This window comes from Balaenoptera borealis, assembly GCF_965194805.1.
Source record: "Balaenoptera borealis genome assembly, chromosome: 2".
In the NCBI taxonomy this organism is placed as follows: domain Eukaryota; kingdom Metazoa; phylum Chordata; class Mammalia; order Artiodactyla; family Balaenopteridae; genus Balaenoptera; species Balaenoptera borealis.
In genome coordinates this window covers 56343921-56359216 of record NC_138867.1, presented here as the reverse complement: position 1 = coordinate 56359216, position 15296 = coordinate 56343921, and the positions used below count along the sequence as shown (strand labels likewise).

At 41.5% G+C, this 15296-nt stretch overlaps 1 long non-coding RNA gene across 1 annotated transcript in view; it reads left to right on the top strand.

Moving 5' to 3' along the window:
* Positions 1 to 531: 531 nt before the first annotated feature.
* LOC309619413 overlaps positions 532 to 15296 on the top strand; it is an 80129-nt gene continuing 65364 nt past the window's right edge. Inside the window, exons 1-2 of the long non-coding RNA XR_014238936.1 lie at positions 532 to 5992; positions 6318 to 15233. This is a non-coding gene — a long non-coding RNA (uncharacterized lncRNA). The remainder of the gene's footprint in view (positions 5993 to 6317; positions 15234 to 15296) is intronic.

The following is a 15296-nucleotide window of genomic DNA, read 5'->3' as shown; positions in this document are numbered from 1 at the left end:
TAGCTATAATGAAAAATATGCAAGCATTAAAATTTTTAAAAAGTGAATATAAAAGTTTGAATAAAATTATTTCATGAGCTAGGAAAAAGCAAGGTTTCTAAATTAATAACTTATTTTACATAATAGTTGAAATAGAGATGGTACAAAATTAATATTAATAAACATCTGACTCTATCTCCATCTCTATATAAATATTTGCCTCATGTTTCAATATATGGTTTATATTTTCAAATGTATTTTTTTAAAACAATATTCAAAGAATTTCTGAAATACTCTTATATTTAGTTAATTGGGTTACTTTTCTCTTCTTGACAATGTTTATTTGTTGAATGATTTAAAGTATTCCAAATAGCTTAAGAGCCATGAAATCTGTATTTCAACTAACATCATCATCTTTGTGTCTCAGTGCCTAAGACATACACAGCCCCCAATAAACATTTGTTGAAGTTAGATTTGTTATCTCCTGGATACTCTCTGCCATTTTGTAATTAGTCTGTAGGGCCAAGGGAAGAAGGTCAGTAAGTGCCAGCACCCACTTTTGAGTGCATCAGAGGGTTCCCCTCTCCCCAGCCGTCCTTCCCACACATACCCCAGTACAAATATTTAAAATGCAGGAAAGGAAGAAAACAAATGAAAGTCTAACATTTTGAATGATACTTGCCATAGGAAAAAAAAGGACATAAAGCAAAAGTATTATGACAACCTTTTGGGTCTTGGCCAAACTCTCTACCAGGTCATCCTTTGCCTGGAGGGAATACTCTCAGGGACTTGGTCACACAGACCAGTCCAAGGAACACATGTATGCTTCTTCCTGAATAGGACTCTTAGAGTGACAGACTCTTAAGGCAGCAGGTGATGGCTCACTTCACAGGGGCACTGTGCTGTAGGAATAAACTTGTGTTTGAATTACCCAAGTTAGAAGGATCTCATTCCATGGACTTTGGGGGCTGCACAGGGGTACTGTAGGGCCTGAGTTGCCTGTTGCATGCCACTAATACAGGACAATAGACCTTGTACCAGACTGAAGGTGCCATGTAACTAATACTGATCAAGGCCAAATGTGGAAGAGACCCCAAAGTCTGAAACCTTCTGGAATTTTCTTTTAATCCATGTGTGGAACTTCTTGCTTTCTATTTGATATGCAGTCCATGATGGCTCCCTCCCCCATATTTTTTCCCTTGCAAACTCAAGCTCTTAAAACACTCATTATTATCTGGGTATTGGATGGGTTTGGGGAAGTGTGAGCTTGGGAAAATGAAAACTGCTTCTCTGAATGGCAGAATAGATACTGGTTCTATTGCAGATTGGTAGGCTCTACAGGCATAGTAACTTTGTATGTTTAGAAGTATTGTTACATAGAGCATATTTTGAGATGCTCCCTCTAATAAGAAAAAAGTACCTGGTAAAAGGAAGGTGAATCCTATGTAGGGTTATGGTGGGGAAAGAGTCTTTGATGTGGTTGCTTATGCTTTGGCAATGGTATGACCCCTGGGAACCTCCTAAGGATTTGATTAGCAACTCTATCTATCTATCTAATCATCTACCTATCTATCTATCTATCTATCTATCTATCTATCTATCTATCTATCTATATTTCTCTCTATCCATCCATGAATTTTTTAAAAAATTACAAAGCAATACACAACAAAACGTGTACAAGGAGAAAATTAACGATAGTATCTGTAATACCTCAGTACTGTTTCGCAGAGTAGCCAACTTTAACAGTTTCATGTAAATAATATCGTATTTATATGTTGTTTGGTTTTCTTAACAAAAATTTACCCAAAAAGCAATGCTCACCTAGTTGTTCTCATTTAGTAATATGCCACGATCATGGTCAATATTCTATGGTCAATTCATGTAGCTTTAACTAATTCTTTTTAATACCTACATAATATCCACAGTGTGCCTGTACTGCAGTGGAGAGTGTTTTGACTGTTTTCATTTTTTTACCTTTTGATCAATGCTCCAAGAAATATTTTTGTAGCCACATTCTTAGGCATGATGTAGCATGCTCAAAAGGTAAAAAACCTACCCTGTACCCCAGATGGATATTGTAGATCTGTGTCATGCATTAGCCACACGTGGCTGTTGAGTACCTGAAATGTGGCTCACCTGAATGAAAATGTGCTGTAAGTCTAAAGTACACACCCAATTTCAAGGACTTAATATGAGAAAAAAATTTTAATATCTCTAATAATTTTATATTGATATGTGGAAATGATATGTATTAGATATAATAGGCTAAACAAAATTTATTACTAAAATTAATTACACCTGTTTCTTTTTTTTTTTTTAAATGTGGTTACCAGAAAATTTAAAACTACACATGTGGCTCACATTTGTGGCTGCATTGTATTTCTACCGAAGAGGAGTGTTACAGATACTTAAAGAATTTTCCGAAATGACATCAAATTATTGCCCTGAATAGGCGTTTTGCTTCGTTTTGATTTAAATTTTGAGTAGGTAATGTACACATCACAAAATCTGAAAGGAAAAAAGGGTATAAGAAGTACTTATAATAGTCTTCTATTGCTGCTGTAACAAATTACCACAAAATTAGTGGCTTAAACCAACACTAATTTATTCTTTTAGAGTTCTGGAAGTCAGAAGTCTGAAATGGGTCTCACTGGGCTAAGATTAAGGTGTCTCAGGGCTGCATCCCTTTTGGAGGCTTGCTTGCCTTTTCCAGCTTCTAGAGGTTGCCTGTATTCCTTGGTTCATGGGCCCCTGTCATCTTCAAGGCCATCAATGATAGGTCACTTCTCCTACTGTGACTCCTTTCTGTCTCCCTTTTCTACATTTTTTTTTCAGCCAGTTTACTGAGACATAATTTACATACTATACAATTGACTCACTTAAATGGCTTTGAATATATTCACAGAGTTGTAAATTCATAACCACCATCAATTTTAGAACGTATTCAGCACCCCCAAAAGAAACACTGTACCCATCACCTCCCCTGTAATCTCTTCTTCCTTCCCAGCCCTTGGCAACCACTAATCTATTTTCTGACTCTATAGATTTGCCTATTCTGGACTTTTCACATGAATGGAATCATAATATGTGATCCTTAGTGACTGGCTTCTTTCACTTAGCATGATGCTTTTGTAATTCATCCGTGTTGTAGTATCTATCAGCACTTCATTTCGTTTTATTGCCAAATAATATTCCATTGTATCCCTTTTCCACTTTTAAAGACTCTTGTTATTCCTAGGCCCACTTGGACAGTCCAGGATAATCTTCCTATTTTAAGGTCAACATTTAGCAACCTTAGTTCCATCTGCAATCTTAATTGCGGTGTGGATGTCTTAGTGGGGGGCCATTATTATGCCAGTCAGAGTGCCCAGCTCCAGGGAATGCTTTTTTGTTGTTGTTGTTGTTTTTTTGGCTTGTGGAATCTTAGTTCCCTGACCAGGGATTGAACCCAGGCCCTCGGCAGTGAAATCACGGAGTCCTAACCACTGGACCGCCAGGGAATTCCACAGGGGATGCTACTTAGAGCAGAACAAAAGTGCCTCTCTCCCCAGAGGCAGCACTGTTACCAGTGTCTTTTATAGCCTTAAGTCATATTCTATGCATATGCAAACGTGTTTCTAAAGACATATTTCTTAAAAATACTAATAGTAGGAAATACAATACACTATCTACTGTATATACTGTCTTTCACCTTGTTTCCTGTTTTTGGTTTTCTAGTCTTAAATCTATCTTGGAGATTATATTAGTTTCCTAGGACTGCTGTAACAAATTACCACAAACTGGCTGACTTAAAACAGCAGTAGTGTGTTCTCTACAGTTCTGAAGGGCAGATGTCGAAAATCAAGGTGGCACAAAAAAAAAGGAAATTAAAAAGAAAAAAATCAAGGTGGTGACAGGGCTATGCCCCTTCCAAAGGCTCTAGGGGAGAATCTGTTCCTTGGGTCTCCCAGCTTTTGGTAACTTCAGACATTCCTTGGCTGTGGCTGTATCACTCCAATCTGTGCCTTCATCTTTACATGTCCTTCTGTCTTTCTCCTTTTCTGTGTCGGTGTCTTCGCATTTTCTGTCTCTTATTAAGGATTCTTGTCATTGGAATTAGGGCCTACCCAGATAATCTAGGGTGATCTCATCTTAGATCCTTAATTACATCTGCAAAGGCCCTTTTTCCAGATAAGGTCATATTCACTGGTTCTGGGGGTTAGGACATGGACATACCTTTTTGGGGGCCACCATTCAACCTCCTACAGAAATCATTCCATATCAACCAATGTAGCATAGCCTTATTCTTAAAAGCTGCTGTGTAGTATGTCATGGTAAGATTATGCTTAAATGGCTGTCCTATTGATGAACCATTAGTTTGTTCTATTTGTAGCTTTTCCTTAAAATTAGTCGTCAAAATATTTTGAAATGGCCTACAAAATTTCATACAGGCATAAACCTTGAGAAAAAGGAGGGTGTGTGAGATTCTGCTGAGGGTAGAAGCAAGCAAAGGAGCCTAAGAGAGGATGTCAGGGATGCCCGTTGCTGTTGACCTGGAGATTCTCTCTCAGTGATAGAGGCGCTGAAATCCAGCTGAAATATTTCAGCAGTGTTCTCTTCAGGCTTGTGAGGGGACCCAAGGTAACTCCGAGGAGGGAATAGGATAGAGCCCTTGTTGGTTCTTTCCTGGCCCTCTTGACCATGTCAGTGGGCAGTGAGCTTGCTTCAGCAGTGAGGTCATGTTGACAGACTGCTTGAGGATCCCTGGAGAAAGCTGGGTGGGTGACCAGGTCTGCCCAGCAATGCCCAGCTCAGGATCAGCCTCTTCTCTTCTGCGAAAAGCCAAAGTCCTAGAACCTATTTACTGTTTAACTGAGGCCTTGCCAATGAGACAAATGTCCCGTCCAAATACCACACAACCTGCAACTGTGTGACCGCATTTGGTTGAATCCCCCTCCACGTGGAATGTTAAGCGCTGTATTTTATGCCCTTATCTTTATTCCCCCACAAATTTTACAAGTGAGAAGTTGACATGTGAGTTCCAGTTTGGTTCCTTTACCTGCTTCCCTTCCCCCTCAACACACACACACACACACACACACACACACACACCTTGAAAAGAAATCCCGTCAGGTCAACTTGGGCTATTGTGTTTCTTAGGTAAAGCTTTTAGATAAAAACCTGAGGTGAGACCCAGCCTGTTCACAGTGGCTCCCAGCCCAGAGGCAGTTTGCCCAGATTATATTACACAAAGGCAGAATTCAGGTAGGCCTCCCAACAAGGCCATATTGTATCATTGTCGCTTTGTTGGGAGGCCTGTTAATGGTTTACACACGTCGTGTCCTCCAATTTAAATATATACTTCACATTTGGCAGGAGCAACCCGAGGACTCCTTGACCATCTGTGCAGACCGACCTCATTTAAGGGAGGCTTTGCACCCCTAAAACCTAGGGTGCAAAGCCTGCCTTCCCCTCCCTGTCACTCTCCTCAGTCAACCACTGTCTGCCCCCTCCTGCTGGAGCCACTGCTGGCTTCGCATGTGACTCCAAGCCCTCAGGGCCCTGGGGCTCAGGTCCAGCCAGCATCACGAGGCCTGAGAGGCGGGGCAGTGGGCACCTCAGACCTGACAGGACACAGCAGCACCCGCTCCCGAAGGAAGTAACTGCTTTAGTGCCTATTGGGTGTGAGTTTCTTCCTCTCTGAGAGCTGGGCTGGATTGCTCTGTGTTCTCTACAGATCAGTCAATAGAGCGATCCGATAATAAAACAACACAGTGTCTGCTTCCCCAAGGAGGATGCAGCAATGCACCTTCCTACACGGAGGGAGGAGACATCCTCTTGCCTCTTTGCAGCTTCATGAAACTCCAGTAAGGTTTATACTAATACAATGCAAGCCAGTATTCCCTGCTGTGTGCCTGGCCCTTTTCAGAATTATTCCTATTAATCCTCACGAGGACCCTAGGAGATAGGCACTGCCATTGACACCACTTATGCCGATGAGGAAGCTTCAGGAACAGAGAGATCAAGAAACGAGGCCAAGGGGCTTCCCTGGTGGCGCAGTGGTTGAGAGTCTGCCTGCCAATGCAGGGGACGCGGGCTCGAGCCCTGGTCTGGGAAGATCCCACATGACACGGAGCAAGTGGGCCCGTGAGCCACAACTGCTGAGCCTGCGCGTCTGGAGCCTGTGCTCCGCAACAAGAGAGGCCGCGATGGTGAGAGACCCGCGCATCGCGATGAAGAGTGGCCCCCGCTTGCCACAACTAGAGAAAGCCCTTGCACAGAAACGAAGACCCAACACAACTAAAATAAATAAATAAATAAATAATTTAAAAAAAAAAAAAAAAAAAAAAAGAAACGAGGCCAAGGTCATATCCTAATAAGGAGGGGCTTCAGACCTAGCCATTCTTCTCTTTGGCCCAACATAGTCCTGTTCGGGACACACTGACAAGGGCCTGGAGGGGAAGGAGATGAAGAGGGGTGTGGATTGAGGGTGAGGGGCCATTTCTCTGATTATGTCCATAATGTCAGGATGATGTAATACCTCATCACAGGCTCCGTCCCCATGAGGCTAGACAGCTGGGCAAGTTCTGCCAAAGGTAGGTGTGAACACTGAGCTTTGCAAACAGCCCATTAATATTGAGGAAGGCCTTTTCTTTATCATAATCCTTCCCCCCCAAACACACCTAAAGTGGATATGAAAAGAGAGTGAATACCTTGTGTCAATTTTAAGGACGATCCCAGACCCTCTCTTTTTGGCACCATGCTGGCCTTGTTGTCTCAAAAGTCAGTACCATCAAAAGCATCTTCCTGGTTGTGAGTGTGAGGAGATAGGGTCCTAATGAAGGCTGGTCAATTATTTGCACTGGGCCCCCTGGTGGACTCCCAAGTGCCGTTCCTGTAACCCTTTATCTCCTTGGAATTGTATCCACGCTTTGTAGCAATGACTGCCACCATTAATAGTCAGCCAAGTGTTTATCGAATCTGTTCCTTGGATGAAATAATGCATTTGCAGCAACATGGATGCAACTAGAGATGATCACACTAAGTGAAGTAAGTCAGACAGAGAAAGACAAATACCATATGATATCACTTACATGTGGAATCTAAAATATGGTACAAATGAACCTATCTACGAAACAGAAACAGACCCACGGACATAGAGAACAGACTTTTGGTTGCCAAGGGGGAGGCAGGGAGGGAGAAGGATGGACCGGGAGTTTGGGGTTGGTAGATGCACACTATTACATATAGAATGGATAAACAACAAGGTCCTACTGTACAGCACAGGGAACTATAGTCAATATCCTGTGATAAATCATAATGGAAAAGAATATATATGTGTATAACTGAGTCACTGCTGTACAGCAGAGATTGCCACAGCATTGTAGATCAATTCTACTTCAACAACAACAAAAATAATCTGTTTCTTGGGTCAGAACTAGAGCAGCTACCTATGTGCAGAGGAACCTACACTGTGTGAGTGATGGAGGGGTGGGAGAGTTTCCCGTCCCTAAGTACAATACTTCATCATTCCTGAGGAACTTGATGGCTCCCAGCATCTCACCACTAGATTCCATGCTTGGGTTAAACATTTTCCCCTCCAGGCCTTTGTCTCCATTAAGACTGAGTTGGGTTACATGGAACAGAAACCCAACTTAAGCATTTGAACCAAGTTGCTTGTTTTTCTCTTGTAGCAAGGAGTCTGGAGATAACTAGTGCAGGGTGATGCCCCAGCTGGAGGAAACCACCCAGGATTCGAGCTCTTTTGCTCAAGCACCTTCTGGGTGTGGCTTATGTCTTCACGCTTGTAAGATGGCAGCTGCTTCTCTGTTTCGCATCACACCCTCAGTCTAGGTGAGAAAGAACAAAAGGAACAAAGCTCAGTGCCAGCTAAGTCTGTCCACTTTTATTAGACAAGCAGTCTTCTTCTGAAACCTCCACCCAGCAAACTTCCTATCCTGTTTCATATCCACCTCTAGCTGAGTGGAAGTTTGAGGGGGTCCATATTTTCAAATGGGCACCTCACTTCATTGGACAAAGCTGGATATTCTCTTAGGAAGGAGAAAGGGGAGGTTGGCTCTGAAGTAAGGAATTAGCAATGTCTGCCACACCATCTCTTGAATGGTGTTTTGAACAGGAACATGTTTTGAAATATTAGCATGTTGTGTCATTAATACTGTCATGAAAATTGGGGCGCGGTATGCAGATATTGTTTTCCTCAACTAAAAGAACCAAAGGCAACATAGGGACACTGGACTCTTTGTAGAGCGGGTGTTATTGAAAGAATAAGGTCAGGGATAGAGGACTAAAACTTTCTCCTCTTTACAAACTTCCTTAGGGTTGGCCTTGCTTCTGAAACGTGGTAATGCTTCCTCTCGTCCAGGGTTTCTGAACCCTGGCACTGTTGCCGTCTTGGACTGGGTCATTCTTGGGTGCAAGGGCTACTCTGTGCATTGTAGGATGTTTATCCTGGACTTGGCCCACTAGATGCCAGTAACACTGTCCCCTCCTCCCAGTTGTGATAACCAAAACTGTTTCCAGACATTGCCAAATTGCCCCTGGTTAAGAATCACCGCTGGAGTCTATTCCACGCCACAGAAACTTGCTGACAGAACTCATCATTTTCCTGGTTTTGAAATGAGAAGTGTGAAATTGACCTGCTCGCCAGCAGTGGACCCTGGCCAAGTAGGGCAGCAGCAGGAGTGCCTCCCGGCAGGGTCTGTCCTGCACATCTGCACAGCAGCTGGACTGGGTTCCTATTGGCTCGGCCAGGGTGGCACCTGCAGGGCAGCCTCCTCGGCCCCTTGTATTCAAAGTCCAGCACCCCACGGGCAGAACTCGTGGTAGACAGAGCAGGCTGGCGCCAAAGTGGGGCTGGCAGATTTAGCAAGTTAAAAATACAGGGTGCCCAATTAAATCTGAATTTCAGATAAACACAAATAATCTTTTGGTATAAGTATGTTCCATGCAACCCTAAGTGAAAGCAATGTTCCCCTTGTATCTGGGTGCCATAGAGAGTGTTCCCTGAACAAGGGGCAGGATGGTGTTACCCGAAAAAAAGACCCAGGTCAGCGCCAGACCCTCTAGGGCTCAACTGCCAGCAATGGAAAGGAAGCATTGAAGTTCCACCTGAAAACACTCAGAAAAGTGTTTCCAAGAGAGTGTCTCCAGATGATTAGGCTCCTTGACACACTGCAGAGTACAAGTGCCTGTGACACCCCACGCACACCAGGGGGCTGCTATAGAGTCACAGTACACATCAGCGGGTTAAAGTCTGAAGAAATCCTACATTAAGGAAGCCTGTTTGACTTTGCCTAAACCAGGCTTCCCCAACATTCTCTGAGAGTTTTTCTTGCCTAGTAACTCTTACCAGAATATACTCGGGCATTTAATGTCAATGCAGGTACCCACAGAGTAGCAGACATTCGACAGATACTTATTATGCGTATGTATTGTGCTAGGCCACGTGCCTGGGATAGAGAAGTTTGTCTTTCTTTTGTAGTTCTTAAATCAGTTGTAAATATTTAATTAACTATAATTATTTGTTTAGTGTCTAACTCCCCCAGTGAAAATTCCATGAGATCAGGGACGATGCCCCTCTTCTCACTATCCTATAGCCATCCACTAACAGTTCCTGGCCCATTGGAGATGCTCAACAAATATTAGTCGAATAAATAGAGAAAAATACAGTCTTTGTCCTTTGAGAAATCCCCATCTAATATAATGGTTCTCATGGAACTGAAGAACAAAATCATGGAAGTTTTGAAAAATCCAGGTGTCTGGTCCATACCACGGGAAAGACTAGAACAAGATTGGGAGATAGTGCTTTATAGACAAAGCTGAGGGTTGAGACAGTGCCCCAGACTCCTCCGGAAACACACATCCACAATCACCCTTTGGATTAGAGTCCTTGGTTGAGTTCGCTACTTTGTCTATCAAGACCAGCAAGTCTGGGCCTAGGCTGGGCCCCTAAGAGGCCTCAGGAGAAAAGCTATGTGCTCACCAGAGGGCAACAAACTCTTCAAGAGACAAGGATAGAGCTTATTTAGGACAAAAACCTAAACTAGAATATGTTGGTATAATAGATATGGAGTAGGTGACATTTTCAGAAGGCATTTAACTTCCTTTTGGGAAGCATAGCCTGGGCTCCAACCTTAATTCAGCTCTAACGGTTCTCTTCCTCCCTAGAGCTCCTTGACTCTCACAGTTTCAGTTCCTGGTTTTTTCTGAGACAGAACAAATGCCTGTTCCAGCCCCAGATAGGTTTGTGGCCTCCCTGAGTCTCACCTCTCATCACTGCCCCTTATTTTAATTGGGGCCAAACCATCTATCTGCCTGGGGAAGCCTTTCCAGGGAAGACTTTCCAGACACACACACACACACACACACATACACACAGCCATAGAATTTCCACTTACATGGGGTTATTCTAAAAGCTGACTTTGATTTCTACAGAACGCTTTTAATAAGACTTAAGTCTAAACATAACTGCATCTCATATCAAGAATATTGGATATACAGACATCTGAACTCAGTGTGTTAGGAGCTGGTTTATTATATATATAGTGCCTAAAAACATACTTTTCAGGACTTTTAGGTATCTTGTTGCACTGAATTTTAGTGGGGATGTGCAACTTCTTTGTTTACTGATATGTGTATGTCATTATGCAAGTATCCATTCAGCAATGTACTGAAACATGGTGAATTATCACCTTAACTTGTCTTCTGAGTCCTTTGGTCCTCATAAGCCCCCCAAAAGGGTTAATTTTTTTTAGTTGTCTATACATGTCTCTTACATAATTACCAAAAAAAGAATAGAAAAACAGATTTAAATGAGTTGCTGAAAAGCCAGCATTCACAAAATTCTAAGGCACAGGACTCTAGCAGTGACTTAAATGAAGAATGAAATACCCTACTTACAGAATTTGGAGGAGTGTAGTATAAAAGATTTTTCAGTTTAGCATGTTTTGTTCCATTAAACTGCACTTATTATGTTAAACATGAAAATACCAGTTGTTTTGTGTGGATCCTTCTTCTACTTCTTTTTCATGCTGATGCTTTCTCAGTCATGGGAGACAGGTAAACAATGCCGTAATGACGCTACAATGTGCTATGATGGCTGTCAGCACAGCCTCTGAAGGACCCGGGGAGCATCTCAGTTGGACCAGAGACAGGCATTGCTTATCTGTCTCCCGTGATTGTCTGGCAGCTCTCTGAAGACAGGGGACATTTTGTTTACGATTGTTAAAGAAATCCCTTGCAGCTGTCCTGCACTGCTGGCTAACAGAGGGTGGTGCCCAAAGCAGACATTGACCTCCACACTCTTCATTCCTGGCTGACTTCTGGGGAAGATCAGTCTCATAGGAATCTACGGGCCACTCTAAGGAAATGATAGCTTTGAATTCTTCAAGGTGTTTTAGGATAATAGAATCTATTTAGCACAATAAGTGCTAAAAAAGGGGGTAGCACTCTCCGATTGTTTTTCTATTTCAAATTTCATTGATTTCTGCTCTTTGTTATTTCCTGACATCATCTTCTTTTGGTTTTAATTTGCTCTTTCTTTTCTAGTTTCTTAAAGTAGAAGCTTTGATAACCAATTTGAAAACTTTCCCATTTTCTAATATAAGCAATTAGTGCTATACATTTCCCTATAACTACTGCCTTAACTGTACCCCATACATTTTGACATGTTTTGTTTTTATTTCTATTCTGTTTAAGTATTTCTGACTTCCCTTGAGAATATCTCTTGGAGCCCTGGGAAATTCAGAAAGGCATAGCTTTATTTCAAAGTATTCGCAGATATCTTTCTGTTATTTCTATTTTAACTCTGTTATGGTCAGAGAATGTTTTTTAGTATGATTTTCTAGTGTTTTTAATTTGTTAAGATTTAGTTTATGCCCAGAATATGGCCTATCCTGGTGAATGATCCATGTGCACTTGAAAAAAATGTGTATTCTGCTGTTGTTAAATAGAATATTCTATAGATTTCAATTAGTTCAAGTTTCACATCTTCTTTATTCTTACCGATTTTCTACCTATTTTTGTATTAATGACAGAGAGAAGAATGTTGAAGCCTTAGGTGTAATGATCAATTTCTCCTTTCATTTCTGTCTGTTTCTGATTCAAGTATTTTGATGCTCTGGTGTTAGGTGCGCTTAGGATGTTGTCTTTTGGATGACTAATCCCTTTATCAGTATGCAGTGTTCCTCTTTATCCCAGAGGTCAGAGCGTTTTTTCTCACCCTAGTTGCAGTTGGCTGTTGCCTTCTCCCTACAGCAGTTTTAAGACTTTTGTTCTACAGAGGAGATGCAGGGGAAGAATCTGGGCAAGGCTTCAAAGCTTTCTCATGGTGACTGCCCTTCCTCTCTCCCAGTCTGTACCTGCAGGGACATTTTCCCGTTACTCTCACCAGTCTTTTCTGTGAGTGCCCTCTGAGGTCAGTGGAGAAGAGTCAGCATGAATTCCCATTATATCTGTGGCCCCAGGATTCTATACTGTCCCATTAGCTCATACATGGCCACTACAAATCAATTTGTTAATAATTTTAGCTGAATCCCTATTATTCTTGGGTGTCCAGCTGCATCAGCCCAAGGTAAGAAAGTACTCACATCCCATCTCTGCTTGCAATCATCTGTCTTCCTTAGATTTAGTTAGTTTTAGTTGGTTAGCTAGTTGGTTGCCTAGTAACGTCAGCTCTCTGATAAATTTACAGAAAGTTGTGAATATGCAAGTCTGACTTTTTGTTGTTGTAAGAGTGGAGCTCTTTTCACCTTTCTATATCCCATATATATATGGAAAGTATGGGTTATTATTTTATGGAGTACCCCTTCCTTTCCAAAACGGAGTTCGCAATGGTGTTCTTGAGAATATCTTTCTGGAACCCAGCCTAATATAAGGTCCATTTCCTTGCTCTTAATACTGGAGCCAAGCTTTCTGGAGGGAAGGAAGAAAGGATAAATGGCTAGTCATATAATTCCCTGTTTAGTCTTTTCTTCTCTCGTTGATAGAGGTTGAATGAGATAGCATCAATATTTCTCTCAGACTCCAAAAACAACAGGTTTGAGCTAGGAAAGCTAGATAATATTTGCAAGTCAGAGAAAAAAAAACAGGAAATCTTTAGTCCTTTCCAAATGAGCTGAAAAAAAATAAAATCTTCAAAACCTCTTTAAGGAATTAAACAATTTAGGAGAATAATTAGTAATACCCATTTTATCTTCCTTCTTCCCCAGCCCTCAACCCTCCGCCCCATACAATCGGGACCTAAATCCACTGTGCCTTTGGGAGAGGGCCTAGAGGCAGGTCCTGAGTAGAGGATGAAGCATGGTTTGCTCCAGCTACTCACATCTATTAAATGGTGGCATCCACCCCTTGGCCATATTTGCATCACAACACACATCATCGGCTTGTTTGACGCTGACACCATTTTATAGGCTTAATAATAATAAATCTAGGTCCTGAAATAGTTTCACAGATCATACCAGTCAATCAAAATTCAGGAACCCAAGACCATTAATGTCATCAGCAGTGATGCAGCACCCCGGAAGTCCATCTAAATCAGCCATTACAATGGAAAATACACCTTAAGAGCCTGAAGACAGAGGGAGTAGATGGAAGCATAAATTGCAATTCTATTTTTATCAGTCATAAAGGGATGATTTTCTTGGGGAGACTTTGTCTATTCCTGGTGGGAAATGAAACCAGGACTTGCTGTCCATTGCTGATTCCCACTTATAAACTGGGAAGAGTTTGCTGGTCCTAGGTTGCATCCTGCAAACTGTAAGCACTGGGGAATTTTCTTTTGAAACTCCTCAGTGAGCTGTCAAGGCCCAGTACTTTGCCTTTCTTTGTAGATGGCTCCATCATTCGCATATTCCCTTTGTCAAGACAAATCTTAAAGGGACACTCAGCTGAGAAGGACTTGAGATGCAGCCACATGGAGGTCCCAGACCTTCCACTAACCAATGTTTGTGGTTAATCATTCAAATGGAGGATGAGGGGTAGGGGAGAATGAAAGTCCTTCTCAGGCCTTCTATAGTTTGAATCTTTCTATAACCTCTAAGACTTATTTTTTGTAAGACAGTATGGTATGATGAAAGCAATTGAGATTTAACATTCAGGAAAACAGAGTCTTGGCTCTTGAACTAGTTGTGTGACCTTGAGCAAGTCATCTCATTTTTATGGATCTTATTTCTTCATCTGTAAAATGAACAGGTTGCTCTAAATCAGGCATTCTACACCAGAGATCCATGGACTAGATCCAGATGTGAGTTCTGTTTTGTTTAGCCTTGGAGTGTGTGTGTGTGAGCTAAATAATGACTTAGACATCACTAAATTTCACATACAAACTACCATTTTCATCTTCTTCTTCTTCTGAAAAACTGCAGACATTGGTGGCATATCCCCACAGGGCAGTAATGGTTTTGCTGAGTAGTGAATACTTTTGACAGAGCCTGCCCTCCTCTACAGGGCCCTAGAATCCTCACCTATTGTCCTACTTGCCTCTACCCTATGACGCATTCACATTAATTATCTGACTCCTAGAGGCACAATTCCTGCGTTATATGATCTACGTAAAGAGTGGTATTTAACTCCTGTCTGATAAAGCAGAACTCATATTAAAAGACTTTTTAATTTTTTTAATTGAATATAGTTGATTTACAATGTTGTGTTAGTTTCAGGTATACAGCAAAGTGATTCAGTTTATATATATACACATACATTTTTTTCCCCCCTTATGAGTTCTGACAAAATATTGAGTAGAGTTCCCTGTGCTATAGAGTAGATCCTTGTTGGTTGTCTATCTTATATATACTAGTGTGTTGATGCTAATCCCAAACTCCTAATTTATCCCTCCCCCTCCTTTACCCTTTGGTAACCAGAAGTTTGTTTTCTGTGTCTGTGGGTCTGTTTCTGTTTTGTGTTTAAGTTCATTTGTATCTTTTTTTGTTTTTTGTTTTAGATTCCACATATAAGTGATATTTGTCTTTCTCTGTCTGACTTACTTCACTTAGTATGATCATGTCTAGGTCCATCCATGTTGCTGCAAATGGCATTATTTTATTCTTTTTTTATGGCTGAGTAATATTCCATTATATACATATATATATATGCATGTCACATCTTCTTTATCCATTCGTCTGTAGGTAGACATTTAGGTGGCTACCAAGTCTTGGCTATTGTAAATAGTGCTGAAATGAACATTGGGGTGCATGTATCTTTTTAAATTATGGTTTTCTCTGGATGTATGTCTGGGAGTGGGATTGCAGGATCATATGGTAGCTCTATTTTTAGTTTTTTAAGGAACATCCATACCTTTCCCCATAGTGGCTGTATCAGTT